The sequence below is a fragment of the Fukomys damarensis genome, unplaced genomic scaffold, assembly GCF_012274545.1.
Source record: "Fukomys damarensis isolate Sample0158 unplaced genomic scaffold, DMR_v1.0_HiC HiC_scaffold_2, whole genome shotgun sequence".
Lineage (NCBI taxonomy): Eukaryota > Metazoa > Chordata > Mammalia > Rodentia > Bathyergidae > Fukomys > Fukomys damarensis.
The window spans coordinates 51,010,455-51,032,341 of NW_022900914.1; the positions used below are offsets into that span (position 1 = coordinate 51,010,455).

At 36.8% G+C, this 21,887-nt stretch overlaps 1 pseudogene; it reads left to right on the forward strand.

Annotated features, from left to right (window-relative positions):
- Window positions 1-19,170: 19,170 nt before the first annotated feature.
- Window positions 19,171-21,887, forward strand: part of LOC104867298 — a 34,796-nt pseudogene continuing 32,079 nt past the window's right edge.

Consider the following 21,887-nt stretch of genomic DNA (forward strand, 5'->3'; position numbering starts at 1 on the left):
TCAAAATTGAATAAAGGCAAGGACTTCAAGTTTATAGTTCTTTACTAACTGTGGTGAGTGTGTGTGGATCACTCTATGTTTTAAGTTTAATGTGTGTGCATGTGTGCATCTATTTATGCATTTGTGTGCTTTGGGTGCGTTTTATCGCTATGGATCAAAAGTTCTCCCCAAGATGCCAAACCCTAAGCCCAGAATGTATAAATTATTTCAACTATCTTGAAATGGAAAATTTGCCCCAAAATTTTAAACAAATAACAAAGAAATAAAGAAAAAAATTCCTAATCCCAAAGCCTTCAAGCTCTTTCGTGAACCATGTCTTCCTAACCACTGTCCTACCGCACTCTCCTCTCCCCATATTTTCTTGAAATCAATAAATTTATTTTATCTACTCTCTGCAATTTCAATCTTCTGTAATTTGACTTGTTACCCCAAGAGTCTACCGAAGCAGCTTCTCAGTTTAGCAGTGAACCAATAACAGATCCAGTGCATTTTGCTATTCTTATTTTATGGGTGCCACATGTGACCAACCACGGGTCCTTAAAGTCCTTCTTTTTTCCTTGACAAGAGTTTCTCTTGATTGTGCTTGCATCTCATATTATCCTAGCCACCCTTCCTTCTCCTCTTTAACCTGTATCATTGTCTCTTGGCTTTCCTCTTCCTACTATCTATAGGCAATGTTATATACTCTCATGCTTTTAATGTCCACCTATCTTATGATAACTCTTAAATCTATATCTCCAGCCGTGATTTCTCTCCTGAGTACTGTGGTGAGAGAGAGAAAAAGAGACAGAGAGAGAGAGAGAGAGAGAGAGAGAGAGAGAGAGAGAGAGAGAGAGAGAGTGTGTATCCAGTCTGTCTTCATTGTACCATCATTTTATTTTTAATTTTTTTGGTACTGGGGATCAAACTCCTGTCCTTGTGCTTGTGATGCAGGTGTCAGAACCTCTGAACTAAATCCCTGGCCCTGTACCATCTTTTTTACTTGACTCAAAAAGCAGCAAAAGCTTGTATTTCTCTCCACATCCTTGGACTTTGCATCTCTAAGACCTGTTAATTTAGTCTCCTAAATATTTTGTGAAGTCCTCCCAATTCCAGCCTTTATCACTTTTTGCATGGATGACATAAGTGTGTGCTAACCAGTCTATTGACTCTACATAAAGTAAGCTATTCTTAAATGCTTCCTTCAGCTCACGGATGAATGGTTCCTCTCAGATCAATTTTTGCTTTGTGACTTTGCAACTCAAAACTTTATGCTAGATCCCATTTGCTCTCAGAATAAAGTTCAATAAAATTTAATGTGTCTTGGCATTACCTTTTCTTCATCCCTTTCCACCATTAATCTGTGTTTTCACTTTATATGCTACCTGTTCTACCAGCAGCCCACCTCTGGCACACAAACTCCCAAACTCACCTGAATCTCCATCCTGAAACTCATCCTCAAATGTCTTTGCCTTGTTATGCTGCACTGAGTCCCTGTTATATGTGATAATAGAACCATAAGTACCTGCCTGAAACCCTGAACACTCTCCATGGAGACCAGCCTACATAAATTTCTAGGCTGCCTGGTGTTCTTTCACTACAAGCTTCAGGATCCTTTTATTTATAGGGGAAGCAAAAAGAGTTGCAAGAATACCACTTATGTGAACCACCAGTTAAACTTTTCCTTAAATTCATCATTTTCCCCAGAAACTTGAATCCAGAGTGTGGCTGAGAAGGAAAAGAGCAGAATGTGCTGAGTGGGGTCACAGAGTTGGGACTGAAGCTCTGGAAGCCCAGGTTTCAGCCTTTGCTCCAGTGATTCTCACCCTGCATAGCTGCTTGGCAACAGCTCAGTCAATTACACATCATGTGAATTCCCAGATTAACTTTCTCTGATTTGTTTTCCCCAGGCATTCACAGCGCGGGCAGCAGCCTCTGGCAGTGGGAAATCTTGAAAATGTAGTGTTAGTAGCTAAGGAATCAAATCTTTCCTTATTTGGCAGAGAAATGATGGGATGGATTTGAGTAAGGCTTCTAATGGCCTGAATTTCTACCCATCCTTCTGTACTGGGACGACTCTATCCAGACCTTTGAATCCTCTATATTGTCATTACCTGGCACCTTGTACAAAAATAAGTCTCTTAGGTCCCTTCTTGTGAAATCAGAATCTTCTCATTAAAACTATCCCTGGTAATTTGTTTACACATGAACTTTTGAGAAGCTTTGCTTTAAAACACACTTAATACATTAGTTCCATTACAAGCTTTGAATCTCCAGATTGTACAAACTATTTCTCACTGGACCTCCCAATATCACCTGTTGACAACTGTTATTATTTTTATTTTTAATTCTTCTGTCTTACTAATACTATTTATAAATAATTCATTTATTGCTTGTCTTTTCCTCTGGTACACATCTGCCATATATATATATGTATAGTGGAAACCCGAAATGCAAACCAAATATGTAATTTGTAGTTTTCTAATAGTCACATTAAAAATGAGAAACAAGTAATAAAATTAGTTTTAAGAATATATTTTAAATTTGTCTAAAGCATTGTCATTTCAAAGTATAGTCAGTGTAAAAATTATTGAGATATGTTATATTCTTGTCATCCCAAGCCCTAAAATTTCAGTCTGCATCCTAGATTTGATGCACATCTCAGTTTGTATAGCTACCTTTCCAGGTGCTTAAAAACTACCTGTGATTCATGCAGACTTAGATTCTCAGGTCCTTGATGGAAAGGACCAAGTTTCCTTTAGCACTGAAATGTGGTTGTTGACCACATTTACCTTGTACGTAACATATACTCAATAGATTCATTCATTAAACCATTTAGTAATTAAGCAAGTATTGGTGCCTACCATATGTCAGACACAGTGCAAAGCACTAGAGACACAACCAAAAATAGAACAAACTGTTTATCCCCAAAGACCTTATATTCCTTGGTAAGAAATATGTACTCAAGAACATATACCACGTGTTGGGCAGCAGACTTCCTGGACAAGGTGACACTTGAGAAGAGATTCAAGAGCAATAAGGAGCGAGTCGCAGAAACACTTGGGGGAGAAAGGACTGAGTGAGCACTGCAGCAGAGTGGAGGCAAATGTGCAGGAACGAGCACTTGCATGTGTGTGGCAAGTTCTAGGAAAGAGAAGAGGGTAGTGAGGGCAGAGGAGCAAGAAGCGCTGTGAGCCAGCAAGCTGGTGATTTTGGGCTTCACCAATCGTGGCAAGGATTTTGGATGTTGTACTCTGTGTGATAGAAAGCCAAGGAGTGTGCCCAGCTGGTGTAGGTTATAAAAAGACCTCCCTGTCTCCTGGTGAAGAGTGAGCTGTTAGGGGCAGGAATGAAGCTGGCATTGAACCTGTATCAAAGTGTTTGAAGTCACTCTCTTCGCATAGGTACGTAGTAGCTTGTCTCTGGCATCTCAGGGGGCTTGGCTTAGGGAGAGGTGTGCAGCATTCCTGAGATGCTTCTGTACAAGTCTGTACCACTCTGTGCCCATAAGTATATTGTCTCTGAGCTGTGGGCAAGGCAGCACTTGACAGGCGTTTACCTATTCCTCAAATTTCTTATGTCTCATTGGTGTCCTTCCCAACTGACATGTCATGCTGGATTATTTATGCCTGGGTGAGTACAACTGCCACGCATTTTTCATCCTTTTAAAATTAAACACAAGTGTAGATATACACTCACACACTATGTTATTTTATTAGGCTTTCCTCCTCAGCAAGGTGTCAGCTTGACAACTCCCAGTAGCAGAAGCCTGGGTGGTGTTAGGAAGACCCCCTTGGGGGATGATTAAAATTTCCTCTTGGTGTCACTTGTCTGAAACAGAAGCTTAGTGCCTTCTGCCACCAGGCAAAAAAATCCAATACTAAACATGAGGCATTGAATTTTCATCCTTTGGAATGAAATTTAAAACTGCATCTGCCATAAGGCATTTGGATTTTAGCCTGGTTCTCAAATTGCATCTAATTTCAATTGTGATAAAATTATGAAGTCAGAAAAGTCTGTGTTTGGTGCCCCTGGATTGCTCCTACTATTGATGTGATGTATATCTACAATAAAAATAACATGGCTGCTACTACGATAATTATAATAGTGTTAGTCAGCTTCCCACCACTGTGACAAAATCCTGAGATAAATTACTTTAAAAAGGGAGAAGGTTTATTTTGGTTCACAGTTTCAGCCCATGGTTTCTTGGTCCTGCTGTATTTGGGTTTGTGATGGCCCAGTACATCATGAAGAGGAGTGCACGGTGGAAGAAATGGCTCACTGCAAGACGGACAGAAAGCTAGTGGGAGGGGGACCTGGTTGTCGTTATCCCCTTCAGGGACACACCCACAATGACGCAACTTCCTTCTGTTAGGCTCCATCTCTTAGAGATTCTACCACTTCCCAATAGAACCACAGATTGGCAATAAAGCCTTTGACGCGTGTGCCTTTAAGGGAAAGTAAGACCCAAACTACAGCAAATAGATTATTTTTTCTTAGAGGCTATACATTCATGATCTTATTTAAACCTCTTAGCAACTTTATGAGCTATATGACAAACTATTATTCTTCCATTTGAAAACAGATAAAATCGAAACTTAGAAAAATAATTAGCATGCCCAAGTAGTTAGAATTCTTGAATTCTATCAAAAAATTAGAACTTCATTTCTTGCATTTTTTTCTCCATGGCTCTTTCTTCCCTCTTAATTTTGAAAGAGTCCAATTTATCTCTCTCTTTGGCTAAATGTCAAGTCTAAGAAACAATTGCTAATCCAAGCTTACTACGATTTAAATGTATGTTTCCTTCTAAGAGTTTTATAGTTCCAGGTCTTGTATTTATGTTGTTGATTCATATTCAATTAGTTTTTGCATATGGAGTGAGGTAAGGGACCACCTTCATTCTTTTGTGTGAGAATGATCAGTTAAAAGGGTAATTTTTGCTATAGACACCACCCTGTCCTTTCTTCCTTCTTCCTGTCTAGATTACAAATGTGATATTTAGGGATGATGCTGCAACCAGTTTATGACAATAAGGATAAAAGAACAGATATTGAGATTCTGAAATTAATTGTTGACTGGATTTTTTTGTTATATAAAAACAAAGCCAAAAGCATGTAAATGTTCATGGTATTTTTCAGGCCAAAACTATACTCCTTTTTGAGACAGGGTCTCATTATGTAGTTCAGACTGCCCTGGAGCTCACTATGTAGCCTATGCTCATCTCGTACTCACAGTGATCCTCCTGCCTCAGCCTCCCAAGTGCTGGGATTACAGCCATGTGCCACCACGCCTGGCAAAATTCTACTTTTTGATGCACTATTTTTCTTTTTTTCAGTGTAGACATTTCAAATAGTGGTTTATTCCTGGTGACTCTACTTTGATTGAAAATTTCCTCAGAACACCAAGAGGGAGCCATGTTAATCATAGATTTTTCAGACATGAGACCTCATGTGCTGCCCAAATATAATTGACGTGGGGCTGGAGGTACCCCAGCAGGCTAACCAGGTCCTTCTTTTGGTAATATAGAATGTGGAAATGAACAACTTTTTGAGAGATGTTTGTTGAACTGAAGTCTTTAAAATCACAGTGACTCCTGACTTTCTGGGCTTTTTCAGTTTTGTTTTGTTTCTGTTTTTCTTGAATCATGTCAAACACTGCTTCCCCTCACTATTCAAATTTAATTTTGAATTTTTTGTTTTTCTTCAAGCTAGGCACAATCTTTTACATGAGATCCCCAAAATTATAATAACATTTTCTCCCCTGCTATGGTCTGATTCTTTAGCTACCCAGATAATCATTCCTATGAACAACTGGGCATTATCCTTTCTGATGGAGTTGGTATGTGAAGTTCTAAATGCAAAATTACTCTTAGGAATCACAGAAACCTCATTATGCTTTTCATTCATAACTGCAAAAAGAGATATTTTCCCAAAAAGTTCTTCATACTCTCTCCTACTTAGATGATAGTTAATTTAAGAGCAATACAGGTAGATTCTAAAACAATTTAGAAATCTTGCATATTTATAGTTACTACTTCTTTTTTTTTTCAGTCTGTGGTCCTGCAATATTTGTCACTTGGCAAACCAATGTTCCTTTACGTACTGGACAACTCTGGTTTCAGATTTGTGAGTTTTGGCTATAGCATTTCTTTTCAAAGATCCATGGGACACTGGGAAGAGACTCTGGAAAACTTGAGTCCCAGCAATAAATTGAGCATCTTTAAAATCTGATTCAGTGGGGCATTTTGGCATACTCTTATAGTCCCAGCTACTCAGAAGACTTAAGCAGAGGCTTGATCAAGCCCGGGAGCTCAATCACAAAAGAACAAAACAACAATTAAAAAATAAAATTCAGCCAGCCCAGCTTATCTGTCTAAGGGTCAATTACCTCAAGTTTTGCTCTTAGATTTGGTTTGCTCCAAATCTTTGCACCTCATTCTGCTATCTTTCTATAGACCTTTATTGAATCATTTGTGTTCATCAGGCACTATGCATTGTATTAAGTGCTAGAGATAAAATTATGAATAATATACTCTATCTTCAAGGTTTTCATGACTTCGTTTTTGTTATATGATAGAGGCAACTGTTGTGTATTCTCCAGAAATACTATTACCTCTTCCAATCACACTTTTTTGTTTTCTACAGCTCTATCTACCTGTCATCTATCTATTTATCCACCCATCCATCCATCTGTAACAACTAGAACAGGTTAAATTACTCTGTGATAAGCAATAATCCTAGTATCTTATTGGTTTTAAGCAACAGAAGTTTATTTTTTGGTCATAAATTACCCTCAGATTGAACTTTGGACCTTGCATTGTGAGGCAGGAGGCAGAACCAGTGAGCTAAATCCCCAGCCCATAACTTTAGATTTTTGATGAGGAAGGGATCTGTTCTATGCTGTCTTCACTTAAAAGTCTACCCAGGTTGTTGGAGACTCCACTACTGGGACACTGATGGGCACTGACGGTTAATGCTCTAAGATAGCAGTAGTGCATGTTCCTCTTGCTCATGATCCATTTCTAGACTAGCCAGATGATGACACCCTGACTTAAAGTGGCAGGAGAACACTATCCAATGCCTTGGGGGGGGTATTAAAAATATTGCTAGTGAGGAGGAACCTCCTCTTCCTTTCCATCCCTCTTTTTCTTTGTTTATCTCTACATATTTTTGTCCTATGATTCAACAGAGTAGTTTTTGAAAATATTTCTTAGTGAAAAGTATGTGACTAATAAGTAGATCTCCCCAATCATCAGGTAGCCAGATGTCCAGGAAGCCACTTTCCTTTGTACGAACAGCCTCAAAGATAAAGACAAAACAGGCCAGCAAAACCATCTATCCAGCCAGCAATTTTAAAAAAATGCAAAATTTATGGTCACCAATTACGTTAGTTTCCTGTGGTTGGTAAAACAAAGTGCCTGAAGCTTGGTATATTATAACAATATACACTTATTCTCCTACAATTCTGCTGGTCAGAATCTGATATTAGAATTTAAAAATGTTTGTAGGCAGAGGTTCCCTTGGGAGGTTCTAGGGGAGAACTCATTTTTTTTGTCCTTCCCAGCTTTTGAAACTTCATTTCTCTGTTACTTGGCACATGGTTCCTTCCTCCCCTTTAACTCTTCCTTTCTGCTTCTCTGTCTGGTCATGCTCTCTTCTTCTGTCTCTGCAGTGAAAACTCCCTCTGCCTCCTTATTTTAAGGATACTTGCGATCACATTTAGATCCCAAGTGGATTACCTAGGAGAATGTGGAAATCTCAAGATTCTTACCTTGCTCACATATGCGAACTAAACTCTTTTTGCCATAAAAAGTAACATTCGATTACCACAGAAGGGGACCTGACTATCCTCAGGGACTGTTTCTCAGCGTATTGCACTGTTGTATGAAAAATATTGAAGTTGCATCTTTGATGTTTGAAGTGGTGATTAAGAATATTGTTTATTGATCCATCACTTCCTAATTTTCTTTTCTTTTTTTGGTACCAGGGATTGAACTCGGGTCCCTGTGCTTGCGAAGCAGACGATGGAACCACTGAGTTAAATCCCTGGTCCAACTTCTTAATTTTCATAGTTGATACCAGAGCAGAACTCAACAGAAAAGAAATGGGATTCAAATAACAGAATGACTTTAGTAATTACAGATCATTTCTGCTGCTGCTCTTACATGTTTTTTAAACGCCAATTTGGAATTTGCTCTATCTGGAGATTAGATTTCATATTCAGAATGTAAATGTATTTTGTTTTATAAATATAGTGACTGAGTTTGCTGTATTTAGCTGAAAATTCACTGCTTATACCTCTAAAACGAAACCAGCTGGAAACATTTTGTACATATGGGGCTATGAATTATGACTTTCCCTTTACAAGATATTTGCAAGTCAGAAGAACAAAATCATTGCTTTCTCCCTCCCCTGACTCCTTTGGAAAGAGACCTGTGAATCTTATCATTTGGCAGGTCAGAAACTCTTTCTCATACTCAAGCAAGCTTGTGCAGACACCCAAAATTAAATACCTAAATACTAGATGTTCACCAATGTCACACATATCTAAAGAAGGTGGAACCTAAATTGAATATTAACGTGTAATGAAAATTGAAAACAAAATTTCCTGTTAGAAATGTGCCCATGAGTTATGAGAACAATGTGTATGTCTTCCCACTTCATTTTGAAAATAGCTGCCCATGATGTGGTTAAGTGAGCCCTGGGATCCTGATATATTTTTACAGGATGACTGCAGAATCTTGAGCAAATAATTTGTTCCATATTGCTGAATTCTTAAGAAATAAAATTGCTCACCCTAAAAAAAAGCCTGTTCAGTACTCCAGGGTAATTTCTACCTGGTGTGTTCAATGCCTTTTACCCCCATCTTTTGGCTATTAGACTCTTACAGAGCTAATGCAATAATTCCTTGGCACTTTTCTCTTGTAGCTGCTGACAGGGTGAACTTTTTCTTGGGTTTGTGGTGTCTGGCTGTCAGGTGGACTGTAACTACTTTCACATTTTTATTCATTAAAGGAACTAAAGTGAGAATACTTCAATGTTTCCTGTGGCTTCCTTTGAAGCTTTGAGGTTATACAAACCTGATCTCATCAAAATTAATGGCTATGGTCATTCACACTATTACTGTTAATGGAGTTGAGCATACGTTTTCCCTTGCAGAAATGGTGCATATTTGGGACTTACAGCAAATTTCAGTCTGGGTGTACAGTCAACTGAGACTCTGACCACCCTGTACAGTAGAAATTAGGAGCACTTTTCAAGTTTACAGAATGAATATCACAAGCCTTGGTTGCAAATTGTTCTTGTTGCTCAAGCAGGTCGTTGTAAAAGAGAAGGAGAATTTTAAGAGTATGTTAAAAATGTGCTTGCGCTAATGAAACAAAAGCTATTATTTACACTCTGTAATAAAAGGGAAAATGATTTTTCTTTCAATACAGGCCTGGCAAGGTTAACCATTTGGCTGTTTCAGTCTGTGGATCCCCTTCTCCCTCTGCCCATAGTTTCAGAAGGGCAAGAGAAGCCAATACTCTGTACTTACCTGATTTCCCCCTTAATTTGTCCATTGCTTTCAGCCAGTGAAGGCACAAAGGTTTGCCATCAGTGCTGGCATCATTTAGCCCCAGTTTGATGCAGGAAAATGCCCAATCCTGAATAGTTAGGAAGATATTGCAATGGTCTAGAAGAAACGGTGGTAGTTTGGGCAAGAGGGGTAGCTGTGAAGACAAAACAAAGGGAATGATTTATTTTGGGAGATAAATGATCAGGACATGCATCTGAGTGGTGTCAGTGAATACAGAATTCTCACTTTACACTAAATCTTCTGGATTGAATAACTGGCAGATGTTCATTTACTGTGATATGGCCAGAACTGGAGACAAGATGTTTAAAGGGAAAGGGTGTGTTAAGATTTGGGGGTGGGAAAGATTTTGATGTTAGTTTGAATAGGCTTGTGAAACAGCCAAGTAGGATGTCAAGCATGCAATTTGCTAATGAGTCTGGAGGTCGGAGGAGAGGTTTGGGATAGAAGAATGAATATGAGAATTATTAGCACATCAATGGCTTTAGAGTGGGGTATTAGTTCAAATTATTAAGTGAAAGAGTATAGAGAAAAAGGTGGATTACAGAAGAAATTCTCAATAGCATAAGTGAGTCACTGCAATTGTAGGAAAAAAGGGGGATGGCATGGTGTCATGGAAGCCAGTAAACAAAGTACACAAAGGAGAATGCATTAGCCAAGGTTTAATTTGGCTCATTGTTTCAGAAGATTCAGTTCATAATCGTCTGGCCCACAGACAGAAACATCATAAAGAAGGGCGTGGAAGATAAAAGCTGCTCAGTTCCTGGCAGCTGGGAAGCAGAGCAGGGGAACAGTTTCAGAAAAGAAGGGGAAAAGGAACACATAAAATACCCAAGGTCACACCACCATGATCTACCCAGGCACACCCAGAAGTTTGCTGTATTAATCTCCTTGGCGACTCCCAAGCCAATCAAGTTAATACAATTAAGTTTAAGTACCATATTCTAGCCCTTGTCAGTTTGACACCCAAGCACATGTCCTTAAACCACGTGTAATCTCTAAATAAATAATATAACTCTGCCCAAAGTGTCCTAACTATCTCACATATAACTATAATGCTCCCTTTCCCAAAGTCTTCTTAGTTCTACCATTTTTTCAAAAGCCCAAGTCAAATTTTGTTCTTAGCTGTGTATTTTTGTAATAAAAGAAGTCGCACAATCCCAAGGTACAATTGCTTGAGATAAACCTTATTTTAAATGGGGAGACAATAGAGGGATGCAAAAACATAAGGTTAAAGCTAGACTAAAATCCATCAGAGCACGCATTAAATTGTGGAGCTCCATCTCCAGCATCTGAGGCACATGGTGATGACCTGTGAGTTCTGAAAGCCTTGGGTGACCCCACTCCTACGGCCTTGCTGGTTTCAGGCCACATGGCCTCTCTTGGGTGGCTCTACTCACAATCTACAGCTTCCCTCAGCAGATACGTTCCTGGCATCCCAGAACATGCAGAGCACCTTTGGCTTTATTCCTACAGATTTACACACTGCCTTCTCCGGGCTCCTTGTCTGGCCTCCCATGAATTCCTTTGAAATCCAGGTGGAAGCCTCCCTGACCCTAACTCTTAGTTCAGCATGCAAGTGAAACTGGCATCATATGGACCATACTAAGGTCTGCCTCCAGTGTGGGCATTAGCCAGGTCCCCTTGGATGATGCTGGCAACAGCTTCTAAATGCTTTGGTGACTGAGTGTAATAAAAGAATTCTGGAGAACTAATTCCTTAGGTTATCCTTTCTAGCAAGGGTACCAGGTACTTTCTTCTCAAGTGGAAGTTTTACACTTTTGCACCTTTGAGCTTGCAATGGTGAGATTCTTGCTGATTTCTGAGATGCTCTCAAGGAATTTTCTTCTCTCTGTAAAAAATATTTGGTCTCTTGTTGGTTGTGCCAATCTCTTCATCATCCACCTATCCTTTTGTCCCAACTTTAAAAAAAATTTAATTTATTGGTACATTCTAGGTAGACAGTACAGTTACATTCATTACTGGGATCTTGTAATTTTTGTCCCAACTTTAAAAAAGATTTAATTTATTGGTACATTCTAGGTAGACAGTACAGTTACATTCATTACTGGGATCTTGTAATTTTTGTCCCAACTTTAAAAAAGATTTAATTTATTGGTACATTCTAGGTAGACAGTACAGTTACATTCATTACTGGGATCTTGTAATTTTTGTCCCAACTTTACATAGGTTTCTTTTTAAAAAGAAGTTTTCAATTTTGTTTTTTGCTCTTTATTTTGCTCCTGATTCTTACTATAAATTTGTTTGAAAGTATTTAGCAGTATTTATGCTATAACCTGCATGTGGATCTGCTTTCAAATTTGTTCCATCAGATTAATTGGTCGACTACCCTAGTCCTACTCTCCTGTACAGTCTGAGGACATGATGAAAATTTAGAGAAATTCTTTGCCAGAGTGTAGCACACATTATCTCTAGTCTAACTGCCTTTGAATTCCTGTTCCCAACTGAAAACAACTGTGTGGTGTTTACTTTCCACTTTCCTATCAGCATTCTGGGATATTTTGCTAAACCAGCATTGCTCATAGACTCCTTAGAGCATTCTAGTGCTTCTGTAGCCTGCCTCTCCAAAGCTCTCCAAACGCCTCCTGAAAACCAGTGCTAAAAGCTTCTGAACCACTTGGTTGGGTATAGTCATAGCAATGACACCACCAATTTTATGTATTGGTCAGGTTTCCCATTGCTAAGACACAATACCTGACATCTTAAAGGAGTATAGGTTTAATTTATCTTATGATTTTGGGAAATTCAATTCAAACCATGGTCATCTGACTCCAAGAAGGAAATATCAAGGCAGAAGGCAGAGGATGGCATGTATTTTAGAATAATTACATTTTATTAGACAAGAAAAAAGATCATTCTCATCTATGTAACTGTATTAATTTAATCAATACTTTAAAATGTTCCTTGACCTTAAGTAAATTGTTTGTTTTGGTCCATTGATTATTTTTCCAATTTATATGTTTTCTTTTTCTCATATTGCCTTTAAAGAACTATTAGGCCATCCCTCAAGAAAAGTTGCATATTTTTCTCCCTTTTTCCTACTTTTCTTTCACATAGTTGTTTAGGGCAAAAAATGTACTTATTCATTGTGAAAAAATCAAAAGTGTATACACTTTTCTGTATATTCTTCCCCCATTCACTTATAATGAGATAATGTTCTTTCAATTTTTTGTTCGGTGGTACTTAGGTTTGAACTCAGAATCTCATGCTTGCCAAGAAGGTGCTCTGCTAGTAAGTTATATTCCCAGCCCTCCTTCAGTATTTTTAAAATTTTATTTTCTGATTACATTTATAACACCACTGAAATTTAATTCACTGTGTAATAGGGTTAGAATAATTTTCCACAAATTCTTACCAACATCATTTACTGAATATTCAGTTATTCTCTTACTGCTCAGACACAAACACTTTATCATGTGTAACCACCTACAAATATTTGGATCTCTGCCTTTTCTTTCTAAAATATATTTTGACTAAAATATGTAAAATAATGTTTCTAATGCATAAAAGTTTTTCTTTTAAAAATAATTACTTATTTTTGTCTGTCTACCTAATAAGTGGTGAGTTATTTTATCTGTTGGGTGAATTCATAGTTCATTGAAGAATTAGGTATTTTTTTCTAGTTTGTGTAATTTGGCTTGGTCCGCCCATCCTCCCAGAAATTTAAAGTGTGCTACTAGTTATTTTGGAGTCTGTAGTCCAGATAGATTCCTGGACTTTCCTGCTTTACCCTCTTGCTTTTTGTTGTACAGCCCAGTGTTGGGAGAGGTGGCAGTGGATATAGTCCATTGGCCACTCAGACATTCATTCTTTTCTTTTTTCCTCATTGAGTTTATTGGTACATTTTAGGTGTACAGTACAGTTGCATTCATTATTGGGATCTTGGACCTTTACGTGACAGGTCTTGGTTCTCATTTTTTCCCCCTTTCCCTGCCCTCCCTTCACCCCTCCTCCCTCCACCTTTATAAATACTTTTTTTCCATTTCTTCACTTGCTCATATTTTTCTTTTCTCTTATTAGCTTCCCCCTACCCTTCCCACTTTCCCTACACCTTTAGCCCCTTTCTTCCTATTTCACATTATCCATTATATCATTAGGATCTTATGTACTATTATAGTTTATTCACATGAGAGAAACTATTTGTTATTTACACATGTGTGACGTATTTATTTCACTTAGGAGTATATTCTCAATATGTATCCATTTTCCTATGAATGAATCTAATTTCTCATTCTTTATGGCTGAGTAATATTCCATTTTATAGAAAAACCACATCTTCTTTATCCAATTTCTAACTGATGGGAAAATGGGCTTTTTCCATGTTTTAGCTATTACAAACTGTGCCGCTATAAACATAGGTGCACATATATCACTGTGATATGATTCTTTTAATTCTTTTGGAAAGACACCCAGCAGAGGGATGGCTGGGTCAAATGGAGCCTCCACTCCAAGCTCTTTGAGGTATCTCCATATTGATTTCCATAGTGGTTGCACCAGTCTGCACTCCCACCAACAATGGAGAAGGGTTCCTTTCTCCCCACAGCCCTGCCAACATTTGTTATTGGTTGATTTCTTGATAGCAGCCATTCTTTGTGGGGTGAGGTGGAATCTCAGTGTTGTTTTCATCTGCATCTTTCAAATGACCAGTGATGTGGAACATTTTTTCATATATTTACTTGCTACTTTTATTTCTTTGTTTGAGAAATATCTGTTCATTTCAGATGCCCAATTTTGAATCGGGTCTTTATATTCAGAGTGGGGGCTGATTGTTTGGAGTTCTTTATATATTCTAGATAATAGTCATTTGTCTGAGGAGCAGCTGGTAAAAAGTTTTTCCCACATTGTAGATTGTTTCTTAGTTGTGTTGATGGTTTCCCCTTGCAGTGCAGAAGCTTTTTAATAAGATGAAATCCCAGTTTTTGATTCTGTCTGCTAGTTCCCGTGCTGCTGAGGATGTGTTCATAAAGTCTTTTCCTATGCCAATGTCTTCCAGAGTTCTGCCTAACTTATCTTCCAGCAAGTTTAGTGTTTCTGTTTTAATATTTAGATCTTTAATACACTTGGATTTTAATTTAGTGCATGGTGAAAGATAAGGGTCTAGTTTTAATACTTGGCAGGTTGAGATCCAGTATTTCCAACAACATTTATTAAAGAGGCTATCTTTCCTCCACTGAGAGATATTCGTTCTTATGGTACAGATCTGTGGGCCTTGACTAGAGGGTCAGCCTGCATGGACTGGTCTAGGGATAATGTCTTTGGTGGTCTGCTTCAATCTAGGTCTCGCTGCGGTGTGACCAGCACTGAATGCCAAGGCATAGTCTTATGCTATAAAGTCTCTTGCAAGTTTTTTTTTTTTTTTTTTTTTTTGTGAGGCAGGCAGTGGAACCACTGAGCTAAATCCTCAGCCCAATCTGTAAAGTCTTGTTCCAGTTTTTGTGGCTTGAGGCTCAGAGAAGGGTAGTGGGGGTAGTCCTCTGTCTACCTGGCTAACAAGAACCAGAGGCTAAATCTCTCTGTGTTCTTTGGGGGCAGGGGTCTTAGGACTCTGTTCAGCACTGAGTTTTACTATAGAAAACCTGATACTGGATTTCAAGTCTAGGGCCTTAACTTAATTCCCTCTCCTCTCCCCAAGGAGGGGTGTCTCTTTCCATGTTGTTTTACTTGGAGTGGGAAGAAGAGTGATGAGGGCAAGTGTTTCCTCCCCTCCTTCTTTAATGTATCTGTCTCATATTAAAATGAAAGAGGTCTCTTACTTGGCTTCCTCAGCTCTTGTCACGATTGCTATTTACATGAATAGCTGTCACAACTGGCATCTCTGTGAGGGTATGATCAGTGAAGCGTCTAAAATAGGCATCATTGCCCTCTGCCTCTCCTCTTACATTTTAAAAATGAATGCTTTTCCTTTTTTGTATTAATTCCATTCCCTTTTTTCCTTTCCCCAACCCCTCCACTTCTCCTTCCCCTTTGGAGCTCTTCTTCCTATTTCACAGTATCTATTACACTTTTTGATCCTTATTAACACTTTCAGTTTCTCACACTAGAGAAACTATTCAGTATTTACACATATCTGTCCTATTTATTTCACTTGAGTATGGCCTCTATGTGCATCCATTTACCTATGAACGTCTCTAATTTCTCATTCTTTATGGCTGAGTGGTACTCCATTTTATAAAAAAAACACATCTTCTTTATTCAGTCTCTAGTGAATGGGTAATTAGTCTGTTTCCAAGTTTTAGCTATTTCAAACTGTGTCACTATGAACATGAGTGCACATATATCCCTGTGGTATGATTCTTTTAATTATTTTGAGAAGATACCCAGTAGGGGAGTAGCTGAGTCAAATGGGACCTCTAATTCTAGCTCTTTGAGTTATCGCCACACTGATTTCCACAGTGGTTGCACCAGTCTAAACTCCCACCAACAGCGGAGAAGGCTTTCTTTTTTTCCCCACAGTTCCACCAGCATTTGTTATTGGTTGATTTCATTACAGCAGCCATTCTTTGTGGGGTGAGGTGGAATCTTAGTGTTGTTTTCATTTGCATCTCTCAAATGATAAGTGATGTTGAACATTTTAATATAAGAAAGGGAGAAAATGGAAACAAAGTCTTTGTAAATGGGAAGGGTGAGGGGTTGAAGGGAGGGCAGGGGAATGGGGAAAAAATAACAACCAAGATAGATAATGTAAAGTACAAATTTCCAATGACAAATGTCATTTTATTATATACCTAAAATGTACCAATAAAATTAATTTAAAAAATGAATGCTTTAAGTCTGCTTTTAATTTTTGCAAAATTTTATTACACCTTTATAAAGAATTCTTATAAAATTTCCATTCATTCTCATGTAACTTTAAATGATAATGCTGGTAAATTATAATTTAAAAATTAAAATATATAAGAAGATCTTGCTTTTTCTGCCTTCAGAATGCACGTGTTTGGGTTTGGCTAAGTGATACCAGTCTTCAAAGAAGTTCAAATTTTAGTTACCTTGAGATGTTTGTTAATGGTAATTGCATAAAATATAAATTTTCCTGTTGTCTTTTTCAGTTCACAAACCATTACCTAATAACAAATGCACATCCTGACCAGTGACTGATCATATTTTTTTCTTTCGATGCATTCCAGTGATTTGTCACTGTTTTTGTTACTTAGTTCACACACAGACAGCAAAGCTTATATTTGAGTAATTGAGAAAGAGAATAATATGACAAAGATGAAGAGGTAGTAAAGGGACACAAACATCATAATACTGAGATAAACATGTAAATCCAGTAAGAGTAGAACTTTAGAACTTTCTAATAATGAGATTGTTGACAATGGTAGTTTCTCAGTGACTCTAGATACACAGTCAGAATAATTTAGTAAATCCCAATTTATGGACACAAATGAAGTAAATGGTTGTAAAAAGGTTGAAGATATCCTACAGGAAGTGACATTGAGAAAAACTTCACATTAAAGGATACTCAGAGATATTTTAGACAGTATGAGTTCAAAGGATAAAATATTGAGGCCAGGGATTTAGCTCAGTAGTGCCAAGTCTGCCTGGCAAGCGCCAGGTCCTGGGTTTGATTCCCGGTACTGGAGGGAAAAAAAAAGAACAAAAAAAGGATAAAATGTTGGAAGATGGTTTATATTTACATAGTTCACCAAAGCATGGAGAAGCTGCTCGCTTCATATATTAAATGATTGAATGAGAAAAAGGCAAATGCTGTTTAAACTACTCATGGTAAGATTTTTATGATGAAACAAAACACTTTGTCAACTCTTTTATTTGAAATTATAGACTACCAAATATATATGGTTTTCAATATTAATTACCATATGAATTTATTATCGATGATAACTAGTTCTTCATGTCCTGACAAAAATTTTGGAAGTTATAGAACAAAGACTCCTTTATATATAGATTCAGCTGTTGTGATTTTTATAGTTCTGATCTGAAATGCAAAGTGAAGCTTTCTCATACCCTTAACCTTGTCACATTACTGAAACCTTCATTACAAAGCTAAATCTTACTGGTGAGAGGAGCCGTCACTTAAAGGGTGACTAGGCAAGATATTGAGTATTTCTAAAAGAAAAAAAAAAGATATAGTCAATAGACAAAGAATATTACAAGATGCCACTGATAATGTTGCAAAATTAATAAAGAATCAAAATGATGGTGTGGAATTGGGGCAATTTGAAAAAAAATTGCAGCAGTGTATTCTGGAACATAGCATTAAGGAGTTGTTCAAGGCTTCTCTTATGATATTTCCTTTAATAAATTGTCTGTCTTATATTGATTTATATTCTGCAAGAGAGTTTATAGTTTTAAGAGAATTACTCCTCCTTTGTCCTACGGCTTCTTCTGATCTCCATGTTTGATTGTTGAAATTAAGGATGTTTTGGTGATTTTCTGTTGATATTCTTACTTGTTTCTTGTGGGACATGGACACTATCTTGGGAAAGGTAACTATAAATAGCTATCACATTAAGTTGAATTTTTTCCTGAATAATAACACTAATTTAAGGATGCTTCCAATTTAATAATACATGTGCATGTCTATGTATATATATTCATATTTCTGCTATTTCAGTAAGCTTTTCAGAAAGAGTCAGTGTTCAAAATATCATGATAAAACTGCCATTTCCCCCCTGAAATTAAGGGCTTTTCTTTGGTATACTTGAATTTCTAATCTTTAAAGCAAACATAAGATGAATCCACTGTTTGTTATATTTTTATTGAATATTTTCATGCATGATTTCACCATAGGGAGAAGGGGGAGTGAAATTAAAGAAGTCAACATCTAGTATTATGTTTCAGGGGCTGAGATATTTATAATATTCTCAGTCATTGATTTTACTTGGTCTAGACCTTATCATGTATTGAAAAAACACAAAGAACAACAAGTATGAGAAATTATGCTTCATTTTGGTTGACTGTGTTACCTGGCCAAATATTTAGAATGTTACCATCCCTATAACTATAGGAATACCATATCCACAGCATCAGAACATGATAAGAAATGGCTCGTTAGAGCAATAATAGCTACTGAAAATTTAATAGTGTTGGCTTGGAATGAAAAAATTACCCTCACCATGATGATAGGATTCTTGCATCATTAAAATTGGCTAAACTAGCATACAGATCCTTAAAGTGTTTGATATAAAATGGGAATATGAACTGATTTAGACTTCTAACCTAGAGCGATCCTTTATATCATTCAGATTCTGTCAGAAGATACACAAAGTTTCATCAAATATTGACTTCTTGGCAAAGATCAAAGTAAAGATCTTTACTTCTTTACTTCAATCGCTTGCCTTGCTTCTCTTCACTGTGATGAACGATTTTTCACTTTTATCTTTCCTCTGCTACTGTTTTGTTTATTTTAATATCTTTTTATAAAAATGATTTGGATAAATTGTCTTCATGAAAATGTAAAGAAAAGACTGTGATTGTTTCTGGGACGAATGATTTTAATTTGTGATATCAAGGTATGAGGTGCCAAATTGCAACTCAGACCATGTCCATGATTCCTACTGTAATTACTTTTGTCATGATAAGAGAATATAGCTTTCTTTATATAGTGGTGTCCCTTTTAGTTCTAGGGAGACCATGCGTCAAGGTATAAATTGTCAGATATGTAGTGCTCCTAGGTTTGACATAATTTATGAGTGTACTTTGTTTTAAAAGCACATACTTTCTTCAGGAAATGAAGTATTATAGATAAAACAAAGATATATTATAGGAGAAAGAATCCAGCTATGTGAATTATAAGTAAATATAGCTCCCTATAATGTCCATTTTATTTTTAATTATAAAAATACTTTAAGCTAACATCAGAAAAATAAAAACTTATAAATTAAAGCAAACCAACAAAAGCCTTCATCTTTGTCTATCCTTGCTACTGTAACAAAACAGTTGGCTGGTTAATTTATTAATGATGGACTTTTATTTCTTACAGTCTTGGAGGCTAAGAGGGCCAAGGTCAAGGCAGCAGGAGATTCAGCATCTAGTGAGCATTGCTCCCTGCGTCCTGCTGTGTCCTCACCTGTTAGAAAGGGAGCACAACTTCCTTGCACCTCTTTGATAAGATAACTAACCTCATTCTTTTTTGTTTGTTTGTTTTTCAGTTTTTTGAGACAGGGTCTCACTATGCAGTTGAGACTGACCTGGAACTCACTGTGTAGCCCAGGCTGGACTCGAACTCACAGCGATCCTCCTGCCTCAGCCTCCTGAGTGCTGGGATTACAGCTATGCACCACCATACCCGCCTACTGATCTCATTCTTGAAGGAACTGTCCTCATCATTTAATCACTTCCTAAAAGCCCACCTTCTAACCTGATCATATTGATAATTAAGCTTCAACGTAAATAAGCTAAGGGGTTTACATTCAGGTGTTCATGTTCAGACATTCGCAACCTCCTATTCCCACACACTTGAGATAAGTTTTGTACATTTTTGAATTCCACTCAACCAGACAAAGATGCTCCTCTTTCCTTACAAAAATTGGGTAGTATACACTTTTCATTTTGGAATGGCTTTTTTTTTTCACTTCACAGTCTGTCAGAGACATCTAAGCACAATAGCAAGTTCACCTCTACATTTTAATGATTCCACAGCAACCTAATGAATAGCTGTTTTATGACTGTATACTAAATCTCATCTTATTATTTATGTAGTTTGTCAACTTTTTATTGTAATGAGTCCTATGGTTAAGTATTATTATACCAACATTTTTACAGTTCTGTAATTATTCTTTAGCACAGATATCTAAAAGAAAGCTTCATAGAGATGTGATGTAAAAAATTGCCAAAGTGTAAGCTAGGTGAACCATACTAATTTGCATTTATACCAGTAGAAACAAGAATGAAACTTCTCCAAATATTTGCTGTAGAATTATGTTATTTATTTTGAGCATTTGGTAACTTGCTAGCTAAAACAAATGTATGTTGTTTCCATTTGTATTGTTTTGGGTTACTTATTGGGTTTGATTTACGAACTTTGTTTCATATTTCTTCTTTTGCTTTGCAGATGACTTGTGACATTTTTGCATTTGTCTTCCAGGACAATGGCAAATTAGCCAAACAATACTAAAAAAATCGGGTTGATTGAATACATTTGATGCAATTCAATACTGGAAACCATGGAGTTATAGATTTTTGAAGAGGGGGAAGGTAAACAAAAAAATTATTACTGAACATAGATGGCTTTCATAAAGAAATCATTTCCAGACATCAAAAGCCTTAGATAATAGAAAATGATGAATACTTTGGGAAAAAATATTTTTCAAAATTTTAGTCCCTTTGAAAGACAAAAGAAAATGCTCAATTAATGCTTAGTACCTAGTGTATTTGAGGTATAAAGCTCTTTACATATACTTAGTCTTTAACTGTACAACTTCCTTGAAGGAAGGGTAATTAATGAAAAGAGGTATTTAGCCAAGGGACTAATAAATTTGTATATGCAGCAATATATCAGTAAGGGTTATCATAACTATGCTAATTAAGCAAGGATGTAAATAAATAACTAACACTAGGGATCTTACAGCTGTGCAGTAAGATAGAATACTATGTAGCCATTAGAAATATACTGAAAAATATTTAATGACATCTGCCGTACCCTAAGAAAATCGTTTTATATCCATTAACTTCTTTATTTACAGCAACTTTATCAGATAGGTATGTTGATTAGCCATACTACACAGGTACAGTAAATGAGTCCTAGAGAGGTTAATTCCTCTAAGGTCAGAGAACCGAGGCTTAAACTGAGCCCAGCATCCTCTCTCGTTCCCAGCATGGCCTACTCTAAATATAAGTACATAGATGCCCACCTGGTGTGGCATGTGGAAATCTCTAAAGAGTTGTTACTGAGGATAGGGTTCTGTTCCTTTGCTTTTAGTGTTTTCTGCAACTAATATTTATCATTTTTGAATTTAGGTGAAATATTAATGTAAAATGAATTAAATGCAGAGAACATAGTCGAGAATAGGTGTACAATCACAATGGAATACTGTCCTATTTAGCCACAAGAGATGGCAACTTTGTAAAATAAATCAGACACAGAAAGACTAGTATTGTATGATTTCAGTCATAAGTGGAATCTAAGAAAGTTGATCTCATAGAGTAGAATAATGACTACGAAGGATTAGTGAGATTAGGCAGAAGAGAGGATAGAAAAAAGATTGACCATAGATTTTGACTAAAAATAAAGATAAAGGATTTTGAATTTTGTCCTCATAAAGGAATTCAGGTAAATATTTGAAGATTTAAATTTATCTTAATTTGAATATTATACCATATATATATATATATATATATATATACATATA